Source organism: Nipponia nippon, unplaced genomic scaffold, assembly GCF_047370975.1.
Source record: "Nipponia nippon isolate SJK-2023a ecotype South Korea unplaced genomic scaffold, ASM4737097v1 scaffold_2, whole genome shotgun sequence".
NCBI lineage: Eukaryota > Metazoa > Chordata > Aves > Pelecaniformes > Threskiornithidae > Nipponia > Nipponia nippon.
In genome coordinates, this window is record NW_028262336.1 from 60634307 (window position 1) to 60654325 (window position 20019).

At 40.2% G+C, this 20019-nt stretch overlaps 1 protein-coding gene and 1 long non-coding RNA gene across 6 annotated transcripts in view; both read right to left on the reverse strand.

Moving 5' to 3' along the window:
• The window catches only part of AFF3 (ALF transcription elongation factor 3), a 340331-nt gene that overhangs the window by 243062 nt on the left and 77250 nt on the right, over positions 1–20019 (reverse strand). The window lies entirely within an intron of this gene.
• On the reverse strand, positions 13598–14244 carry LOC148055801 (uncharacterized). The gene is made up of 2 exons (XR_015704485.1): positions 14135–14244; positions 13598–14043 (listed from the first exon to the last, which is right to left on the reverse strand). It is a non-coding gene; the product is annotated as an uncharacterized LOC148055801 (long non-coding RNA).

Consider the following 20019-nt stretch of genomic DNA (forward strand, 5'->3'; position numbering starts at 1 on the left):
AAGAAGAGTACTATTTGTCTCCAGCCAGTGGAACAGGGACTGCCCTCTCCAGCAGCAGACAAAGGCAGAGTCCACCTATCTGTAACCTGTAAGTTGGATGTAAAGTGTGAATGACCGATTCTAAGCTCCATGAAGCTTCATGAGTAAGTCCAGCATGCTGGGTCCCAACACAGTCAGCTGGCAAACATCCAGAAAAGGCTGTCTATTAGGGTTATGATAAATGGCCTAACACGATCACTGGATCATTCAGAGATTAGCTCTCATGCTGAATGGTACAGGACCGAAAGGCAGGAGGAAAAGCAGAATAAAGATGACAGAACCTAGAAAGAACTGTTTACTATTTGAACAGTTTACAAAGCAGATATTTCCTGGAGGTGGAATCAAAGAAAGCATGCCACAGATAACAAAAATTGTTATTTCTGACATATTGAAGCACTACAAAAGAAGTTCCCACTAGAATCAATTTTTTAATAAAACACTTAGAATAACATCAAAATTTGAATATTAGAAATATAATGCCACAATGTGCTCTGAATATTAATTAAATCTGTGTTAAAAATCCCACACAACCTCCTTTCTTACCATCTAACTGAACTCAATAAGAAATAAAAATATTAAAACAAATAGCATACTAACAAATAGCATATGTTGGTTATGACAGAAATATTAACGTACTATTTATCAGTGTCATTTATTTTATCCTTGCCCAGTCCATTTATTTGTGGTTGTTATGTTAGTAAGGCTAGACTTTAATACGGAAAAAATAATTTAAAAGTAAAGAGGAGAGGGGCATTTTGAGCTTATGGCTCTTTCTACATCATCTCCTTGAGACAAGAGTCCATTTCTGCTTATTCACGGCTCTCTCTGTCACATAGACCTGCTTGTTCTTGCTGGAAAATCTGAGGACAGTAAGAGCAGAGTGACTCAAGTTTACATGATCAGATGAATTTTTTCTTCCTCTAATGGAAAAGTCAGACATTAACTCATCCCTCTCTTTACATAGATTTATTATGTTCAATAATTGTCTGTTATTATTACTGTACATTGTAATCTATTTCTAATGAATCCCTCTTGGTTATGGTGAATCAAGTCTTGCATAATAAATTCTAATCTGTTAGTCATTATCTTTGTTAATATTTTACAGTCTACATTTATTACGAAGATTAAGAAATAGTTTGTACAGTGCTTGGTATTTTCACTATTTTTAAGTGCTATCTCTTCTAATTAGTGATCTCTTTGAATTTGCCTTTGCCTTCGCCTTCTTAGATTAGTACCAACCACACTGAAAACATCAATGTGTTCAGTCTTTTTTTAAAGTCTTCTGCTGGGAAACACAAGTTGCAAAATTCCCATGTATTTTTTAGAATGGGTGTTTCTTCGTGTGCTGTATCAGCTCATCTGATTGATGCTGCTTGGGTTCAAGCCTGCAAGCAGATGCATGGGACTGGAGCTGACAGGAGCAAAAGTGGCTGCACACAAACACATCTGGGTATTCTCCAGTGATTTCTCTTTCTCAGTTCTGGAAGACAGAGATTTCTTTGGGGGAAGTAGTAAATCTGTAAAGCTGCTTCCCATCTACTAGTTAGTAGGTTTTGGAGTGCACTCTCCAGTCTCCTATTTGTAATACCTTTCACAGTTACAAATGTCTTGGCATAGAGATAATAACTGGGGAGCTATTATCAGGTCTTGTAATCTCATTACAAAACAGCCATTGCTGGCTTGATGTGAGTTAGCCACGGAAGAATCCACACTCTGCATTAAAACATTGAGGGATATAGTGCTCAGCCCCCATTTAATTAGATGCATGGCAAGAGTTTGTTTAATGTCACGCCCGTGAGCATTACTGCAGTGAAGTGAGGGAAGGGGCCATTTCAATCGGCTGAATAATTCCTGAACAGTATTATGTGCCTGAAGAACCCTCTCGAGTACTTCATTGCACATCCTTATGCGGTGGTGAACGTCTCTGAGCAGGCTGCCATGAGGGTTGCTTTTGGTAGAAGGGACCAGCAGTGCCTTTGCCAAAGCTGTTTGCGCCTTCCGCCGTCTTTGTTCAGGCAAAGGGTTAAGGGTGCATGAGCGAGGCTCGCTTTTAGTCTCCCTACAAATGCTTACTGGCATTTGGCAATTAGATTTGGTGATTAGAGCCGGTTGGTAAACTTCTGATGATAAGCAATGGAAAATGCTGATTTGTTCAAGCTTTTAATGAGAACATATTGGGTTCGATTAAGTGTTTTTGGAAGGGTTCCTTAGGGCACAACGGAGTTTTGACAAAAACCTTTGCAGTAGATGAATAAATAGGTACTCACCCAAGGCCCCACTCTGCTTTACTGGGGCAGAATCTGAACTTTTATATATTGGGCAAATATCTGGTCTGATCTAATAATGTGTACTAGTGACTGCATTCTGCCTGGAGGGAGGCAAGGATCTCTCCATCACAGAAATTTTCAAAAAGTCTCAAAGTGAACCTGTACCATCATCCTGCCGCAGTATCTGTAGGACAGCAGGACCGCTCTCTGTCCACCTCTAGGAGCACTTCAGTGAGTCCTGTAGTCCATCCGTAATTTCTCCTGGATGTCTTTCTGAGATGTGATCTGTTTTTCAGAGCCCTACCTTTTTATGGCATTTATCAATGGTTTTTATACTGCTGGAAATAATTTTTTATTTATCTTTTCCTAATCTCTCAGAAGAGATAATTTTCTTCAGGTTCCATTGCTCTATCTAATACACTGTGTAGACCAGCTTTCCTTTCAGCAGTTCTAAAATGTTCTGTAATATGTGGCCAGTATATAACCATTTCTATTATTCCCAGTGTGTTCTTCATAACTGATGCCCAATGAGCATCATTAAACCAGTGTGAGAAAGATTATTTTGAATAGCTAACTCCTTGGCAGCGTCTTCCCTGCTGGAATGTGGAGTCTCTGTCCACGTTTACACACTGCATTGCAAATGTTCACAGCAAAGTGGAAGGAAGCAGGAAAGGGCAGCAGGCAGAGATGGCTAGGAAACACCGGCTGTCCTTCAACGTGCAAAATATCCATCCCCCAAATCTGACATGTCAACACCAGTTTACCATGGTTATATCAATGAAGAGGAATTAATGAGTGAGACGACTCAGGCCCCTTCCCCCATTTCACTGGTGACTCTGATCCCTGATTTATTTGCAGAATTCACTGTGGTGAAGTTCGTAATCACTGAAGGGAACAGAAAACACCTGGCAGTGGAATGACAGCCTCAAGAAGTCACGTGCAGCTGCCTTTTGCTGTGCTGTGGTATGGGCAAATACGCTAGAAAGCAGCACACAGCAAAATTCGCACTGCAGACATTTAAGCAGTAGTTGCTCCAGCTGAAGGAGTTTTCTTTTCTATGAATGTACAACACCCAGGTTATGAAGCTCCAGGATTGATTAAGGCCTTTGGATACTTCCGTAGCATAAATGTTTACTCGGAACAAAACTAGCCACAGCTGCTGCACTGATGGAAAAAGATCAACCATGGAAACTGGGAAAAACCAAACAAGAAAGAGAGTAGATAGTAATGTGTGTGTAGCCAACAGATTTTCCATAGCTGTGGAGCCTTCTCTGGGACTTGAGAATCATCCATAAGGTCACAAGTCTCCTGAACTTGCTGGGAAATTATGCTTGGTCACCACAATGCAAAGGGTGGTGTCTTCTTTTAAGAACAAAAAAATCCAATAAATGATTACGCAGTTATTGTGAGTTCTGTGGTGCCATCCTCATTTTCACAGGAAAATTAACAAACATATGAAGGGCATGAAGGTTTAATGGAAATTCAGAAGTGAAAAAGGTGTGCATTTTTGAAAGAACAAATTAAATACAATTTTCATATTCAGGAAGGAGGGGAGAGATCATAGAGAGACAAAACTCTATGGAGAAAAGGAGTGAAGAGGACAGAAGTACCATCCCCAGACAGAAAAAGTGAAACAAAATATAAAATGCTAGAGCTGTATAGCTTCTGAGACAGGGTATACACCTGGTGGAGAGTAAGAGTTAGGAGAGAAACTTCAGAGGAAGACAGAGGTTTCCTATTCCCTTTGAAGCAGGGAAGAAAGAGAAAAGGAAAGGGACAGGCCATTGAAAGATTAGAGAAAAAGAAAGAAAACTGAAGGAAGAGAGATCAGAAATAAAGAGCAGTAAAAGTTGCAAAATTCATTCCCAGGGAAAACAGAAATGAAAGAGGAAGGAGGCAGAAAGCCAACAAAGAGGAGAAAGTAAAAATCAAGGAGTAAGAGCGAAAAAGTCACTCATACATGTGGCTACTGGAAGCCATTGAAAATACAGTTCTGCAGCCATCAGAAATATCTACTAGGAGACACCAAATATGTGTCTGTGTAGGAGAAAATTGGGAGATCTGCTTGCAGTTGTGAGATGAGCATGAGGGATATCATTGATAGCCATGGGAAAGAGGACAGCACATATGTTTCTATAGTCTTCTGAGATGAGTCTCACATTTCCCCCTCTGTGAGAATAATTCACTCACTGGTTGCATATACGGACCCATGAAGAGTATGCAGATGTGTGCACACATGCACACACAAAGTATAGCATTTAGAAATGCTTGGATTGATTCCAAGGTAGTTGAACAAAATGAGACTAATAAAATATAATTAAACATTAATTACTGTAACTATCAAAAATAATTGACTTGTACAAAGCACAGCACTCCTATTAAAAAGGGACCTAAGGGTAATAAAAAACATATACTATTCTGTAATGCAGACATAATAATTGCTATGAAGTAATTAAATTTATAGGCAACTGTTAAAATTCTTTTGTGACTATTTAAAAGTGTGAGCACTGGACAGATTTGGTCCAAAATTGTCTACTATAAGGCAGTCTTGGTATTAATAAGGAGTAAACATTACCATTCAAAAATCAAACCAAAGGTGCACTGCAGTTTGAAGTAAATTTGAAGGGAAACTGGCTGAAGCTGCCATAAAAATGCTGCTGCGTATGTCCCAACAAGTCATCCTTCTTCCATCAGCTTTTCTTTCTAAAAATCTTTCGAGTATGAGAGAGTCAGAGCTGGCAGATGAAAGCAGCAGAGTTGAGATCTTCAGCTGGTGTCAAGCTACATCATTTCACTCACTTCCTCAGGCTTTGCTGATTTTTAACAGTGAAGGAAAGAACTAGCCTCGATGCAGGTAGAACTGGGGGAGAGACACAGACTGGTTGAACCAAGGTCACAGTAAGTGAAAGAGAGCCCAAGTAAAGAAGAGTATTTCATCGGCAAGTGGGGCCAAAGCGGAGCTGTAGACTGAAACAGTTTGTTCCAAGGACCCCCCTACTTGCATTTCAGGGTGTTTGACTTCAGACTAGCGCTTAGTCTGCTCCTACTGATTGAGTGCCCATTAGTGTCTAGACAGCCTTAGGTATGTTTCTGGAACGAATTTTTTATTTACTTTCACCTGAAAGGAATCTAGTTTGCACACTCTAACACTGATCTGCGGGGTGAACCAAAGTCTGCTAAGTGAGGATGACCAAGAGATTGACTTCAGATGCAACACCTGATCCAAAACAGGGCACTAACGTAGATGCACCTGAAAACCAGCTATAAGCTTTTTTATTTTAACTTTTACTTTTAAGGTGCAGGATAGATATTTCATTCCCTTGTGAAGAGCTTGTTATCTTAGCTTGCCTTCAAGAAAAATGAAAGTTGAGCGTTTACATGGAATGCAGTCTTCTTGAGTTAGTGGCAGTGCTAACAGCAGGGTACAATCAGAAGGAGCAGCAATAAGGATGAAGATTGCATGAGTCCGTTTTGCAAAGACAAGTGACAACAACACACTGCAGACAGCACTTCTGTCTGTTCTCACTCTGGGAGTCCTTATTCACTCCCTCCGCATCGCCTTCTCTCCTCCTTTGCTTTGGCTGCAGCCAAAATTTACTAGTTATTTGGCTGTTCATCTCTCATCTTTCTCATTTAATCTCATATATCCTATTTACTTGGAAAAGTTTTTGTTCTAGTCCACATAGAATAAAAGAGTTGGAACAGAAACAAACAAAATGCAGCACACGGAAGTTCATTCTCCTGAGCCTATCCTTAATCAGGGAAATGAGAAGTGTTGAAAATTTTAGAAAGAGGAAAAAGAATACATTTCATATACTTCCTAGGCTCTACTCCTTCTCTACTTCTAGTGTGTTGGCAACAGCTTGATATGTTAGTGACTTCACTCATTTTAAGAAAATGTTGGCATTCTTACATAAAATGACTACTAAAAAGGAGTCAAAATTTAAGGCAGATATAATATATCATTGTGAGCTGGTGGAGATGCCATGACATGAAACATATTTGGCATATGGCATCTTCACTTGTTCTGCAAGAAAAATATTAAATGTAGCAAGGTAAAGTCAGTTGAAATTGTGAGGAAATGACACTGCCATCTGAGAAATTGTCATTATTATGAGACATTATCATTGCTATGTTCAGTTTACTAAAATCCACCAATAAAACTTACATCTACCAAGCAGCTCTGCTTTTAGGACATTCATTCATTCATTCATTCAAAGAAAAATGTGCCAGCCCAAGAACCAGCTGAAGGGGCTAAAAGTATCCTGGTTTTGGTTGCGTCTCTTCGACTCAGTGCTAAATCATACCATTTTATATCACATCACATATCATATCATTGCATTAGAATGACAAGAAAGTGAAGAAAAGTCTTTATTTCAGTTATTCTCCCCAAATTTTGCATGTCATGCTATGCTTTCTGGGCATGCAGCAGGTTGGGCTGCTCCTATGCTATAAATATTTCTCTTACATAACCAATTAATCAGCTAAAAAGTCAAAGAAAGCAACTATTTTTAGTATAATATTGCTAGTCATGCTTCCAGAGTGTTATTTTTTGCTTTTAAATAAAAGGACTTCTTCATTCTGCAGTTCTTTCCCATCAATGTGTGGGGCTGTGCCAATTCAAGCAACATTTCTGTATAAAGAACACTGATTAATGATCCAAAATTCCAGGCAAGCTTTATTGTCTCAGTGTTGCTGCTCGAACTGCTTGCAAAGTTTCTGCAAAAAGATTTAAGCTATTCATATATAATGCCCAAAGTATTCTTCAGGCTTTGACTCTTTAAGCCCAAAAAGAATGAACCAATCAAAGAATTTTGAAGAAAAATGATATTGTTAGGCAAAAACTTGACTTTTCACTGAAAAAATGTTTTAAATACAAATTTTTACTAGCTTTCCTTCCTACTGGATATGGATTTGTTTTTTTAAATGTCTTCTGCCAACTAACCAGAGACAAGAACAATTACATACTGGCCTATGGACCCAGTCCTCAATTACTTCAATCTGGAATGACACAGTTTGAATTCAATTTGAGGCCTTAACTCTTCATTTTTAAAATAATTTTTAACATTACAAATACAAACTGTATCCCCAAATCCTATATTAAAAGCAAATCAAGTTTGTGAATTATGAACTCAAAAGCTGCAGGAATTAAAGTACCTTCTTTGTTGACAGAGGAAAGACAGAATGGTAAAGCAAAATGAGTCTGAAAAATCTGAAACCCAAAATGAAAAATTTAATGTCAGATGGCTTAAGTTTACGTAGTTCACCTAGTTTCAAAGCACAACACTCCTCTTGAATATATTCCACTTCTACCTTAAAAAAAGATCTGGTGGCAGCTGCAATCCCTGGGCCAGTTACCGCTGGATTTGGTTGACCACTAGTGGGATCTGGTGCCATTTGAGGACCCTGAGGTCCCCTCAGCTTCTGACTCTCGTTCCAGATGAGCCTGGGTCCTGCGTCATATCTGCCCACCTCTTGCGGACACCTCACCGTCTTACATTTCAAATTACTTCAGGGACACCTACAACACCACATTTTGCTCCCACTGGATGTGAACTGGTGGATGTTCATAGCATGAAGCTGTGGATGGAGAGAAGAGCTAAGCTCGGGAAGACACAACAGGCCCACTCTGGTGCCCAGAGTATGGGGCTCTGACTCCAGTATCTTTTGGTTTCATATCAAAAATATAAGAGTGTTTCGTGCCTCTGAGGGATGGACACTACCAGGAGGGACGAGAGTGTTCTTTCTATCCTACAAAGGTGCACCAGGGTTAAAGGACAGAATACAACAAATCCAGCCCTTCCTATGGGCAACATCTCCTCATTAATGATATCCACATGTATTAAAACACCACAGAATTAAGCAATTTTTTTTTCAAAATCGGTTTGGTTTCTCCTCTAGGATGCAGGCATTTTTGGAGCAAAGGTATGTTTCTACAGAATGTTGTGGTCAGGAAGGTATTGTAGCCTTTCTTCATTCAATAAATAAGTCCCAGATTAAATGTGCACCTGTATCATTCCCGAATGTCTATCTATCACATAACTTTCATTTTTATTAAACATTATCATACACAACAAAATGAACAGACTTTTCCTGTATTTATTTACATGTAAGACTGGATTTATATATGGGAGATTAAGTACACTGGGGAAAAAAGAGCAATGGGTGATGATGGTGACAAAACGGGCAAAATAATTGTTTGCAGCCACAGAGCAGTATTTGAAAAGCAGGGCCTCACCAAAGATAGCTTGCAGTTTTAAAAGGATCAAATGGCTCCCGTTAGGTTAAGGGTAACTTTCATACAAAGCAAGATGTGAGTGGCAACAGATTGTGCTGTCTAGCTGCCAAGATTTATTGAAGATAAAGGCAGCAAGCTAAATCATTTTCAGGGGTAATCCACCTCAGGATCTGGGAAGTTCTTGCTGTGTCTGATGTGTTTGCTACATCAGAGGCACAAGAGATGAGCTAGTCTTTGAAGAAGAGAGCAGTCTGTACAATACCAAGGAAGGCGAGCAGCAGGACACTACGATAGCCCTGTCAAAACCAGAATTTTCCTGCTAATACAAATCCCATCTGGCAGGCTGGGCATGTATGCCCTCTGATCCTGTCACAACCAACCGAGGCCACAGCTCAAAGACTATCATGCCAGGCAATATGCAATTTTGTAATTAGTTTTATGGGAAAACCCAAAAATCAGAAATTCTCTGTCTTCTCAGTAGCAGTTATTCTTTTCCCAGAGAAACTGGAGACAAGTATCACTTTCAGCTATGTTAAATTCTTAAAAGAAGAAGTGAGGAAACTCCACAGAGTGCAATGAAAATGTTTTAAAAATGCAAATACGGAGTTACATACAACAGAGAAGAAGAGGAAAGCTTTTTCTCAGGGAACATCAACTCCATTATCGAACGTAATCCCGATACCTTTATAATAAATCCATTTCCTTGAACAATTCCTCTTCTTTTTGAATGACCCTTTAAAAACAGCTATAGATCACGGTAGTCCTATATTAACAGTTGACTTCTCTATGTGATTAAGCTAATTGTATTATTGAAATATATTAAAAAGTTATATACTTTCCACAAAAAACGGAGCTATAATAAAAATCTGGTAATGTGAGAAAAGCCTTGCACATCTGTCTTAATCTCACCAAATTTAAACCTGCTGAAACCAAGTCCTTCTCTTCAAAACACACACGACGAACAAGGGAGTTTTTTAATTCCATGATTAACAAAATTATTTCTTCAAAGCTAATTTATATGACGTTGCTGCTTTAGCAAAACTGAATTGAGCCAGGATGAGTGGATGTTAAATTTCGCCAGTGTGGTAAAAGTGATGTCAAGAAATAAGAAAAAATACCATCATCATGTTCGTTTAATGGATAAAACATGAAGTGAGCAGCAGCAGAGATAAGCACCCTGGAGGCTGTTTGGTTTGTCACAACGTGCACATGCAGTAATCCCTGACAGTCCTTCTTGGTAAAGAGTTTTTTTTTCCCCCTTGCTTTGTGTTAATGCAGAGCAAAGCTGTGGTGATTGCTGCTTACTAATGCATTAGACTTTTAACAGTGTAAACATGAAGGCAGTAATTCAGAGAACACTAAACTTGAAAGACGTAGCAGACATGTAAAGTTAATTTGATTTACAGCATAATCAGGAGCAGAGTTCTTTTGCTTTTCCCTCCAATCTAAACCTGAGCCCAGAAAAATCAAATTTCTGCCTTGCCACAAATCCAAGCAGCTTCCACCCCCTTGTCTTATGTGGATGTAAGAAGAGCCAAATTTGACCCAGACCTCAATGTTCTTCAGGGGAACCAGTAATTTTGCTTCACAACTTGTCTACATTACACTGCCATTATCATTGTCTTCATTTGTTTACTTCAAGAGCATTTCCAATACACCAGGCACTTCCCAAACAAAAAGCAGACGCTACCCGGATTTGAGTCTCTTAAAGACTGAAGGCAGGAAGACAAATAAGAGGTGTGGTAGCAGGTAACACAGTATAGGCATGCACTGGAAAAAAGCAAACAAATAATTTCACTCATGTTACGGCCACAAGCAGCCAGCTCCTCTCCTCATGTCAGACGATGCCGTTACAATAAACAAGCTCTGATTCTGCTTCTTGTATGACTGTTGGCCAGTTTCAAGCTTGATCACTCAGGCTCACTCCTCCTTTGCTACAAGAGGTGGTCTCCATTCCCACCCTGAGCATTTCTCGGTGGAGTCAGGAGGGCACAGTCGCTGCAGGTGATTTCTACACTTCAGAGGGTTGTGTTTGGCCCCTACAGAGGTGCAGGGCCTGATGGGGTGGGATGGGATGTGAAGGCTGATTAGAGAGAGAAATGTTTGAGGTGGGGAACGGAGACAACCTCTTGTAGCAAAGGAGGAGGTGGCCTGAGCTATCCAGCTTGAATCTAGCTGACTGTCATGAGGCCAAGCACGCGCAGAGCTGCAAGCTAGGGCCAAGTCTGAAGCATTTCCAAGGACAACATTTCAAAACCACTCAGCCCTTTGCCATGGGCCTAAACTCTTCCCATTAGTCAGGAGAGAAGGCACAGGTGGGATATACGCTGCCCCTGTGCATCCACCAAATGGTACCTCAAGCTCACTGCCCAGGAGGGGCCTCGTCCTATTGGATATGGATTGATCAGAAGAAGAGCTGGTGCCACTGATCCTGCATAACATGAAGCCAATGTCAAAGGACAACTGAAGCTCCTGAAATACAAAAATCACTGCCTTTCTGAGCTTCTGCAGGGCATGTATGCTACAGAAAGAAATTGCCTAGCATTTCCCCTTTCCCCCAACACCATGCCTTTACCTCAAGTAAATAATCCACCTGCATGAATTTAAGCTTCTGTGAGGCAGATAGCACAGGCATAGTGAGTATACTCAAATACATCCTCTCATATATTGCTGAGATGGTTTACAAGGTCAGCTTCCAAAACTTCTATAGGCAACACTGTGATCATTACGAGGACAAAAGCTCACCCATCTCCTAATGCATCTGATGCAAGAGGTATGCATAAATAGAAATAAAGAAAAAAAATGTACATCTGCACATGTGCCTGCTAATGATTAGACAGCATCAAAAGAAAACAGGGCTAAGCCTGGAGGATTTTACCACAGTCAGATGCATACAATACGGCATAGACCTCTACAAGAGAAAAACACCGGACGGTGAATACACTAAAGGAGAAGGCTGCAAAATGGAAAACACAGATAGCTTTATGTAATTCAGAAGCATCATCATGGAGGACAATGACTGCTCCAAGGGGACTGTGAGGAGGACAGCATTGGCACCACCGCCCCAGAGAAAGAAGAAGGCTATGTGGAGAGACAAGGAACTCTCCTGAGAAGCAAAATTGAAACTGTTCTGCATGCACACTCTCTGTCCTGCTCTATGCAACAGACACGTGGACCTTTGAGAAAGCTTCCAGGCAAGGACACCCAGCCTCTGAAATGAATTTTTTACGGGCAGTTGAGGAGATGGCATGAGAAATGAGATAATCATGGAGAGGATCTGTGTGTTACCATGTCCCTGGCATGGTAATCAGGAGGAAGCATGAGCCGTTGGGCATGCTTGCCAGATGAAGGATAAGGACTTGCAAAAAAAAAAAAAAGAAAAAAAAAAATCCACATCCTTTGGCCAGAAAGGTTTGGTCTGTTAAGTGGTGAGATGACATGGCAGAACATTTAGGCAGTGCTTTCAAGATGCCATGTGCCAAAGCTGGAGCCAGAGCCTTGCTAAATGAAATGCAGGAGCTCAGTGCAATGCTCATTAAGCTGTGACGGTGCTATCAACCTCCCTGCCTCTCTGGGCCATCTACAAAACACTTCACTGACCTGCTAGGTACATACCACCGACACTTCAGGAAGCTGTCAGGAGAGTCTGGCCAGCTGATGGTGGCAATGCCCCCAGGCAGATAGGACTGGTGTGACTGAGCCCTCTGCCCTCTACCTGACTGTGGTGGGGTAACTCCTTTTGGGTTACCCTGGCACCCTCCTTGCCTGCACTGCTTTGGGGGGCCACAGGATGGGAGCCATGTGAAAACTGCTCTGGAGCTGATCCAGCTCAGGGGTCACGACTGACCAGCTGTGGGGTGACACAAAGAAGGAATGGGTGTCCAAAGCCCAAAAGCAGGTATATCCCTTCACCTATATCAAGTCATCTACAGAGAAATTGTATGCAGCCCCTTATATGGGGCAGCCCAGGGTTTGCTCTGGCAGGCGACAGTGCCATGGCGGGGGCGGCAGCGGCGAGGCAAGACCACCCCTCCTGCAGAAGGGGGGTGGCGAGGCTGGGGACGTGCCATCCCCCCCACCTCGTTGCAAGAGGTGTTAGTGGGCAACTCTTGCAAAGGCTTGAGCTGCACTTCCTCAGCACAGCTCCCATGTGTGTGGAGCCATCTCATGCACACACACACACAATTACGTGATTTCAGCGCAATAAGCGTTTTCCAGCCTGAAGAGAAATGAGATCTCCTGCACTGCTGTACATGTGGCATTTCATTCATCAGTTTTTCCAAATGGAAGACTTGTCATATAAACAAAATGAGTGTGTGTGTGTGTGTGTGTCATTTTACTGCTTCTGGATGCCCTGTGAGAGAAACACAGCAGAATGCATGCTATTTATCAAAGTCCTGATGGGGAGGAAGGTATTTTTGTTGCATCCCCTAAATATCCTCTGTTTCTGCTACTTTCTCTGCTCTTAGTGACAGCAAACATTGCTTGACAGAGACCAGAACATGCTCGCTGTTTTCCCATCTCCAATCTAGCCTTTTTCTAAAAAAAAAAAAAAAAAAAAAAAGGAGATTTTCAAGAGCAATCTCGCTGAATTCAACCTCCCTCTGCTCTTTGCTCACATTTGAGTCAGCGGGAATTGAGGCTGGTGCTGAACCTTTTAAAATTCTTACCATGTATTTACATTATTCTTTTACAGGTTTACTTTAAATAATAACTGTGTATAACATACTCTGTGCATATGCAAAGTACAATGTTGCCTTTACTGGCACTGAACATTACAGATAAAGATCCCTGAAAATCCTTGCCTTTTTGTAAGACAAGCAAATGTCTGATACGTGGGGTTTGTCTCCATTTCATGAAGAAAGGAAGTGAAGGAAAGGAACAGGACAGAAACCACACCGTACTGTGGACAAGGTGATCAGAAAAGTAAACAGACGGTCTGAGGGGTATAAAATCTTTGGCTCATCTCTAAGATGCAACATTTTTGGATAACACTACTTAAAATAATATGCATTAGAACTTGCAGCAAAATTATGTCTTTCGACCACAGGTATCTGACACAGACAAGTATATTTCAGATGACATTAGTTCACTTAAGAGGAAGCTGTTCGAAGTACATCCATATTTGATACTAACTATGGAGCCAGTTTTATACATAACAGTTGTAAGAAGGCAACTTGAATTAATAATGTACATTTCAAGCTTCAGCTACAGCTCAGGGGCTATCTGAAGAGGGACTGTGTTTTCAGAGTGCTACAGTCTGTCTCGCAATAGCACATTAGTTTTGAAAAATACTGTGAACCTTAGACACACATCTCCCAAGTGGGGGTCCCCAGGCTTGCTTGAAGCTGGACTGGTTTCTCACTAGACTATGTGGTTCCCCAAAACCTCCCCAGGATGGGGAACGGTGCTGCTGGGCAGATGAACTGGAAGCAATTGCTACTGGGCCTTCAGATGAGCCAGAGACTTTGGGAGCTGCCTGTATCCTGGCTGGAGGAGCTGGAATACCAAGAGAGTATCTACGTTAAGGGCTTTTAAAAAACCTGTTCTGAATAGGAGCACAACAAATTTTTGAAACATCAAAACTTACCACAAACTGGAAACTCATGCTTCCACCTAGTCCTGTCTTTAATGAGGTACAGAGTCTGACTTGAGGGAGGGATTTCTGTTGTGCTCTTGAGAAGTGATCTGAGATTTCCAGGCCTTCTTCTGCCAGTGGAATTAAGATATCACTCCTTAAAAGGCCAAGCTAATCACATCAATTGCAATGAACAGAACAAGTGCTGCCACATAAGAAGTCAATAAGCCACCTGCAATTGCTTTGTAGCAACATATCAGTACACCTGCACCATTAGTCAGAAGTGGTAATGACTGTCATACCTGGCCTTAATATCGTTACCAAAATATACTCCTACACACGCTGTGAAAAAATCACATCAACTCTATGTCTGTCCAAAAAATGACCCAAAGAAAGATGTACAGTTTGCAACCCCCTCAAGTTTCTTGACATACCTTATATATTTTTCGAACACTCTGAAGTTCCTTTGACCTTCAGATGCTGTATATTGATTGCTCAGTGAAGTTAAACCTGCTCCTCTCAGCATCCTCCACCCGCGCTCATCCCTGGCAGAACTTCTATCATCTCCTGTCATCAGCTACACGAGCAACTCTCTAAAGTAAGCCCTCTCTCTGTTTTGCAGCTTATCTCTACATTAGTATTAACTGAATGCAAACATAGATAAAGGAGGGATTTTTATAGACGCCCTATTAACAGAAGCTACTTATTCACTGAGTGCAAGCTTTCTTAAAACAAGCTCTGAAAGGATCATTTCCCCCATCTCACTCTGCTGAAGTGCTGCTAATACTGCTAATTTAGACTAGATGATTTTACCCTTGCTTGAATCCAGCGCAAGTCTCAGGTACTTTTGCAGGGGGATTAAGCAGGTTTAAAATGATGTTTAAAAGGCCTTCTTGCAACTCTGCTCAGGAAAAGGTGAATTGTATCCACTACTTCTTTTTTGGTTCTTGTTTATGTGTATATTCATGGGTTTGGATCCTGTCAAGGTTGCTAGATAGCCTTTGCAATTTTGTAGCATTCAACATTTTTGGAAAACATTACCCAGGGTAATATATATTGCAAAACCAGATGCGCTCTCAATCTTTTTCTCTCTGTATTAATTTAAATGCAGTTTTGATGGAAGCTGGTCTTATGTGTTTTTAATTACAAATAAGCATTTTTTTCTGTCCTTTGGAATTTTTTTTTTGCCTTTCTTTGAAGCTGGATGCTTCTTTTGTTTTCTATTTATGAAACCTTTTACAGAAAATGATTACTTCATGTATGGGTCTTCGGTGGCACATAGAGCTTCTGCAGATATTATTTTAATTAGGTTGCTTGGTTCCATTTCATTTTTAAATGGCTGTGGCAGAGACCTTGTGTTGTGATCTGCTGAATGGGAGGGAATGTCTGCTGAGGATTCTTCCCTTCTGGAAGTAGTGTATTAATGACACATTTTCTTAATAAGAGCCTTCCGCCAAGTCCTGTAATCAGAACATGAGAGACACCCAAACCAGCAGAAACATTCATTAATTCCAGAAGCCACCATTTCTGCATTGCATTTACTGTTCCAAAAGGAATTTAATCTTAGCAGTGATTTGGGGTGAAAGGATGTTTATGTATTACAGTGAGAGATACAGTTAGTCAAATTTATTGTGTCATATACTGATTGGGTTTCCTATCTATAAGGCTAGTCTTTCTTTAGAAACAAAACCCCCAAGCCTGTTAGATACAGGGCTGCAGTGCCTTAGAGTAAAGAAGCAATTTAGTACAGGACTTCAAAATTGTTACCTGATTATTCTTCAGTTTGCCCTAACCAACACTGAGAAATTAATTGGTGCCTGACTTTATACAATAGATTGAAATTATTCTAATTTAACACCTGTGAACTCATTATTAAGTCTTTCCAAGCAGAGAAATAAGTGTGTTATTCAACACTTCTGACACAGTAGTGCAATATGATCACATCATCTCCATCCAAGCTCTCTGGGATGAGAAGTCTAAAACATTAATTAAAACAAAACCCAGTCATATAGCTCATCATACTACTGTAGCTAGAAGATAAAATACTCCAGGGAGATCAAGAGACTGATCTACAAACTATTAATGCAAGTTCTCCTTCCTATGTTCACCAACCAATTCTATTAACACCCCTTATGGAATTAAAAGCAAGTAAAGAATAGACAACTCGGAAAGGTATAGCTGGTTTTTTGGATCTATATGTCATTATTTGCAAAGCAAGAAGACCATGATAACAGACATACGTTATACTAGTGTTATAATCAGCACTGGATTAGGTTACTGTATACAAATATCATATTTTTTAATAAGTGCTAGTGTACATACAATAGGTAAAGTAAAAATTCCATTAATTTTCCCCAATATGTCATGAATGGGAGAAGAAAATTAAATTTTTATCACCAGATTTCATAAGTGTCATCTACTTGCACCTAATCCAAAATAGTCACTCTAATAATTTCTTGCTTTTGTGAGCTCGCAGCTTTTCGAAATATTTACCACTTGGGCTAATATGGTTCACATTTGGCCTTATCTGATAAGTTGCTTCAGTTAAATCCCTTAAGCCATCTTTAAGCCATGAACAAAAGTGAGTAAATATAGTTTACTACTGTTTTCTGAACAGGGAGAAAGCCCGTGAAACACTGGTAAACATGGTGAGCATTTTTATCAGTGACAGTAAGTGCTCCTGACTTGAGGAAACTACAGTCAAAGTGGTTTAGAAGAGCACACTGAGGAACAAAGTATGGTACTTCCCAAAGTGCATGGATATCCACATACAAATATTGTCTGTCAAATGCACTCAGTAAAAAAAGCAGCTTACTTAAGTATAGGGGTAGGTATGTGAAAACCCACCAGTAAAGCACGTTTCTCAGATCTACAGGAGAGGTGAGCAAGTCAATCAGCTGCAGAGCAAAGACTTATTTTCTGCAAACCAAGTACTACCTGTCAGTCTCTCTTACACTTCTTTGCAGCCATCAAGGTTCATTTGAACAATCTGATTTGTGCATGAGGCATTATAGATCAAATTTGCCAGTGCTACAGAGTCTCCTTTATTTATTCTTTACAGAATAAAATAACTACTGAAATGACCTAGAAGTTCCCCTTCTCTCACTCAAAGAAAATGAATTTCTTGGGAATAATGGGCCTGATTCTCATTATCACTAAACCATGCCTCTCCTCCTTCATCCTGACAGCAAATCTCTTTACAGTGAATGTAATGGAATTTAAATTGCAATTTCTACACTAATTTTAGGGCTCCTTTATAATGCCAAAGCAAGATAAAGGGGCCTTACCATAAATAAGAATAAGGCCATATATAGTTCATATTGATCCACCTACTTCCCACCTTTTGTTTTTTTCAGGGCATCATGCTTAGGAAAATGATTTCATGGATTTTTTTTTTTTTAAAGTGTGAGCCAGCACTTTCAAAATTAGACCCTCAAAGTATGCGGGGACTGGTGGTTTTTGTTTTCAAGCCTGGGCACCCATGAGCCCCCAGAGCTCTTCCCCACTCCAGCTGTGGCTCTCCTTGGGCCACGTTTCTTCACTGCAGAAAAGAAAGTCTCAGGACATGCTAGATCCATAGAAACTGTCTCCAGCTTACGAGTAACTAAAGCAGCAGCAAGAGCTGCCAAATTAACACAAAAAGCAGGACTCCCCCAAACATGAGCCCTCTCAGCATTTCCTGCTCTTTGCAAAAACCTCTGAAAGTTTGATTTCACATCTGCACTGGTCACTGAGTGCAATGAGGAGTCAACAGAAGAACATCAGGTCAGTGCCTATAGATGAGTATTTAGTCTCCCAGTTTTGGAAAAACTGAGTCTGGCTTTCAAATGTTAATAGTGCAGCAGGAAGTGCTGCCAGTATTGATGTTGGTCCACCACTTTGTGCATGCTTTCCTACAGCCTCATGGAAAACTAAGCACAAACCCCATGAGTGAAGCCACCTTTCCGCAGCTTTTCCAGTGCTGCTACAGGAGCTGGTAGTGAACTAGCACCAGAGCACCGACACGGGAGCAATGCTTTCCCTGCGTCTGCAGCCCAACCGCCAGCAAGGGTGGAAATAACCATCTGAGTGGGAATGTGGCTGGTCGGTAATGTAGTAGTTGGCTTTTTTTTTTTTTTTCTTAGTTTCATTCGCCCCTGCTACTTTGTCCTGTTCTCCTTCTTCCCTTCCATCACCCCCTTAACAATACATGAAGTGAACCAATGGATGCAATTTGTGCAGCCAAAATGCTAGGACTTGATTTACTAAGTTTATTCCAGATACGGCAAACTGAAATAGAAGTGTTTTTTTTTTACATGATGATTAAACATTGTTCTTTTCCCCCTAAAGCTTAACAAAGGACTTACTGAAGTGCGACCAAAGGCATCCACTTCTCAAGTGCAGATTTCATCCCTCTTGCCTTCAACAGCTATACCTTTAGGTCTCCTCTGCCTGATGCGGTGTTTAGGACTACTGGCCCCAAGAAGCAACAGTCCACCTTGGTAGCAGAAGGCAGCCACTCCAATTCAGATGGAGGACTCCAAACACGACCACTTCTGCAGCCCTTATTGCCGTATTAAAGAAAATGACAATTACTGTCCGCTCCACGTAATGCAAATACTGTCCTGATGCTCCTGGAAAGGTGCCAGCGGGTTCCCTCGTGGCAAAGTTGGGGCATTTTCTATTAGCTTGTTCGGTATACAAAACAGCTATATTCTGGGTTTACTGCAAAGCTTTCTCAGCAGATGCTCAAGAAATTAATCACTTTCCAACTTGTCTGTTAATTATTTATTTTCATTGTCACTTTTTCTTTAGGAAAAAATGGATGCATTAAAGAAGGGAATGTCTCATCAAATACACACAATGCAAAATTCAAACACAGAGGCTTATGACTATGGGAGAACATAGATGGGAAATAGTCATGTAAGAGTTTAACAATGATACAGAGTTCAATTCTGCAAGATATCCTAGATTTCTGATGGGAATACTTCAGAAATGAAAAACACTTTTCAATTTAAATTAAATTAAATTTCCAATTAAGTCACAGAGAGCTGTACTCCAGCAGGAAAACCTACTAAAAATCACATATTTCTCGGCCATGAATTAAACATTTAGTATAGTTCAGTCTACAGTGACCCAAGATAGGAAGGACAAAAAATACCTTCTGGGTCCCCCCTCCTTCTATTTTAAACCATATGTTTTATAATGAAATGTTTCTGACATCAGTTTAAGCAAGACTTTCTTCATTAGACAGAGTTATCTCTGTAAAGTTTACTTCAGAAAACAAATCAGATAGTCAAGCTACTTGTGTCATAGAGTTTGATATGTTCATAAATATTTAAGATATTTTATGCAATATGCCCATCAAGTGACAGGCCAAAATAGCTCCTAAGACTTTACCATGAATTAAAAATGTGAAAATAATGGATTTTCTGGGTTGGTAGCTGAAGTGAAAATTGTAGGGAAAACTGTTCTCATTTGAGCTGAATATTTTTGGTTTGTTGTTTATTCAAAAAGGAAAGAAGGAATAGTAAATTAATTATACTACATCAATCAAAACAATTTATTTGATTTGGAACCAAATGTTGATGTTATGATAATTTTATCCCTTGAAAAAGTAAGAAATGAAGGAAAATTTTGAAATGAGGAATTCTTTCACATTAAAAATTTGAAATGTTTGACTTTGAAATTTTGGTATTAACTATTTCAACATTTCTCTTTTTTTATTTTCTCCAGTTAAAGCAGTTAGATCTGTTCGTCGCTACACCAACTGCTTTGGAGAATCTACTATTCACAAAAAGAAAATTAACCTAGGTCTAGCTAAAACATGCCAAACTTCAAAAAAAAAAAAAACCTTGACGCTCATGAGAAATTTACCTTTGCCTTCAATGGAGCTAGGACTTCTTGTCTTTATCTAC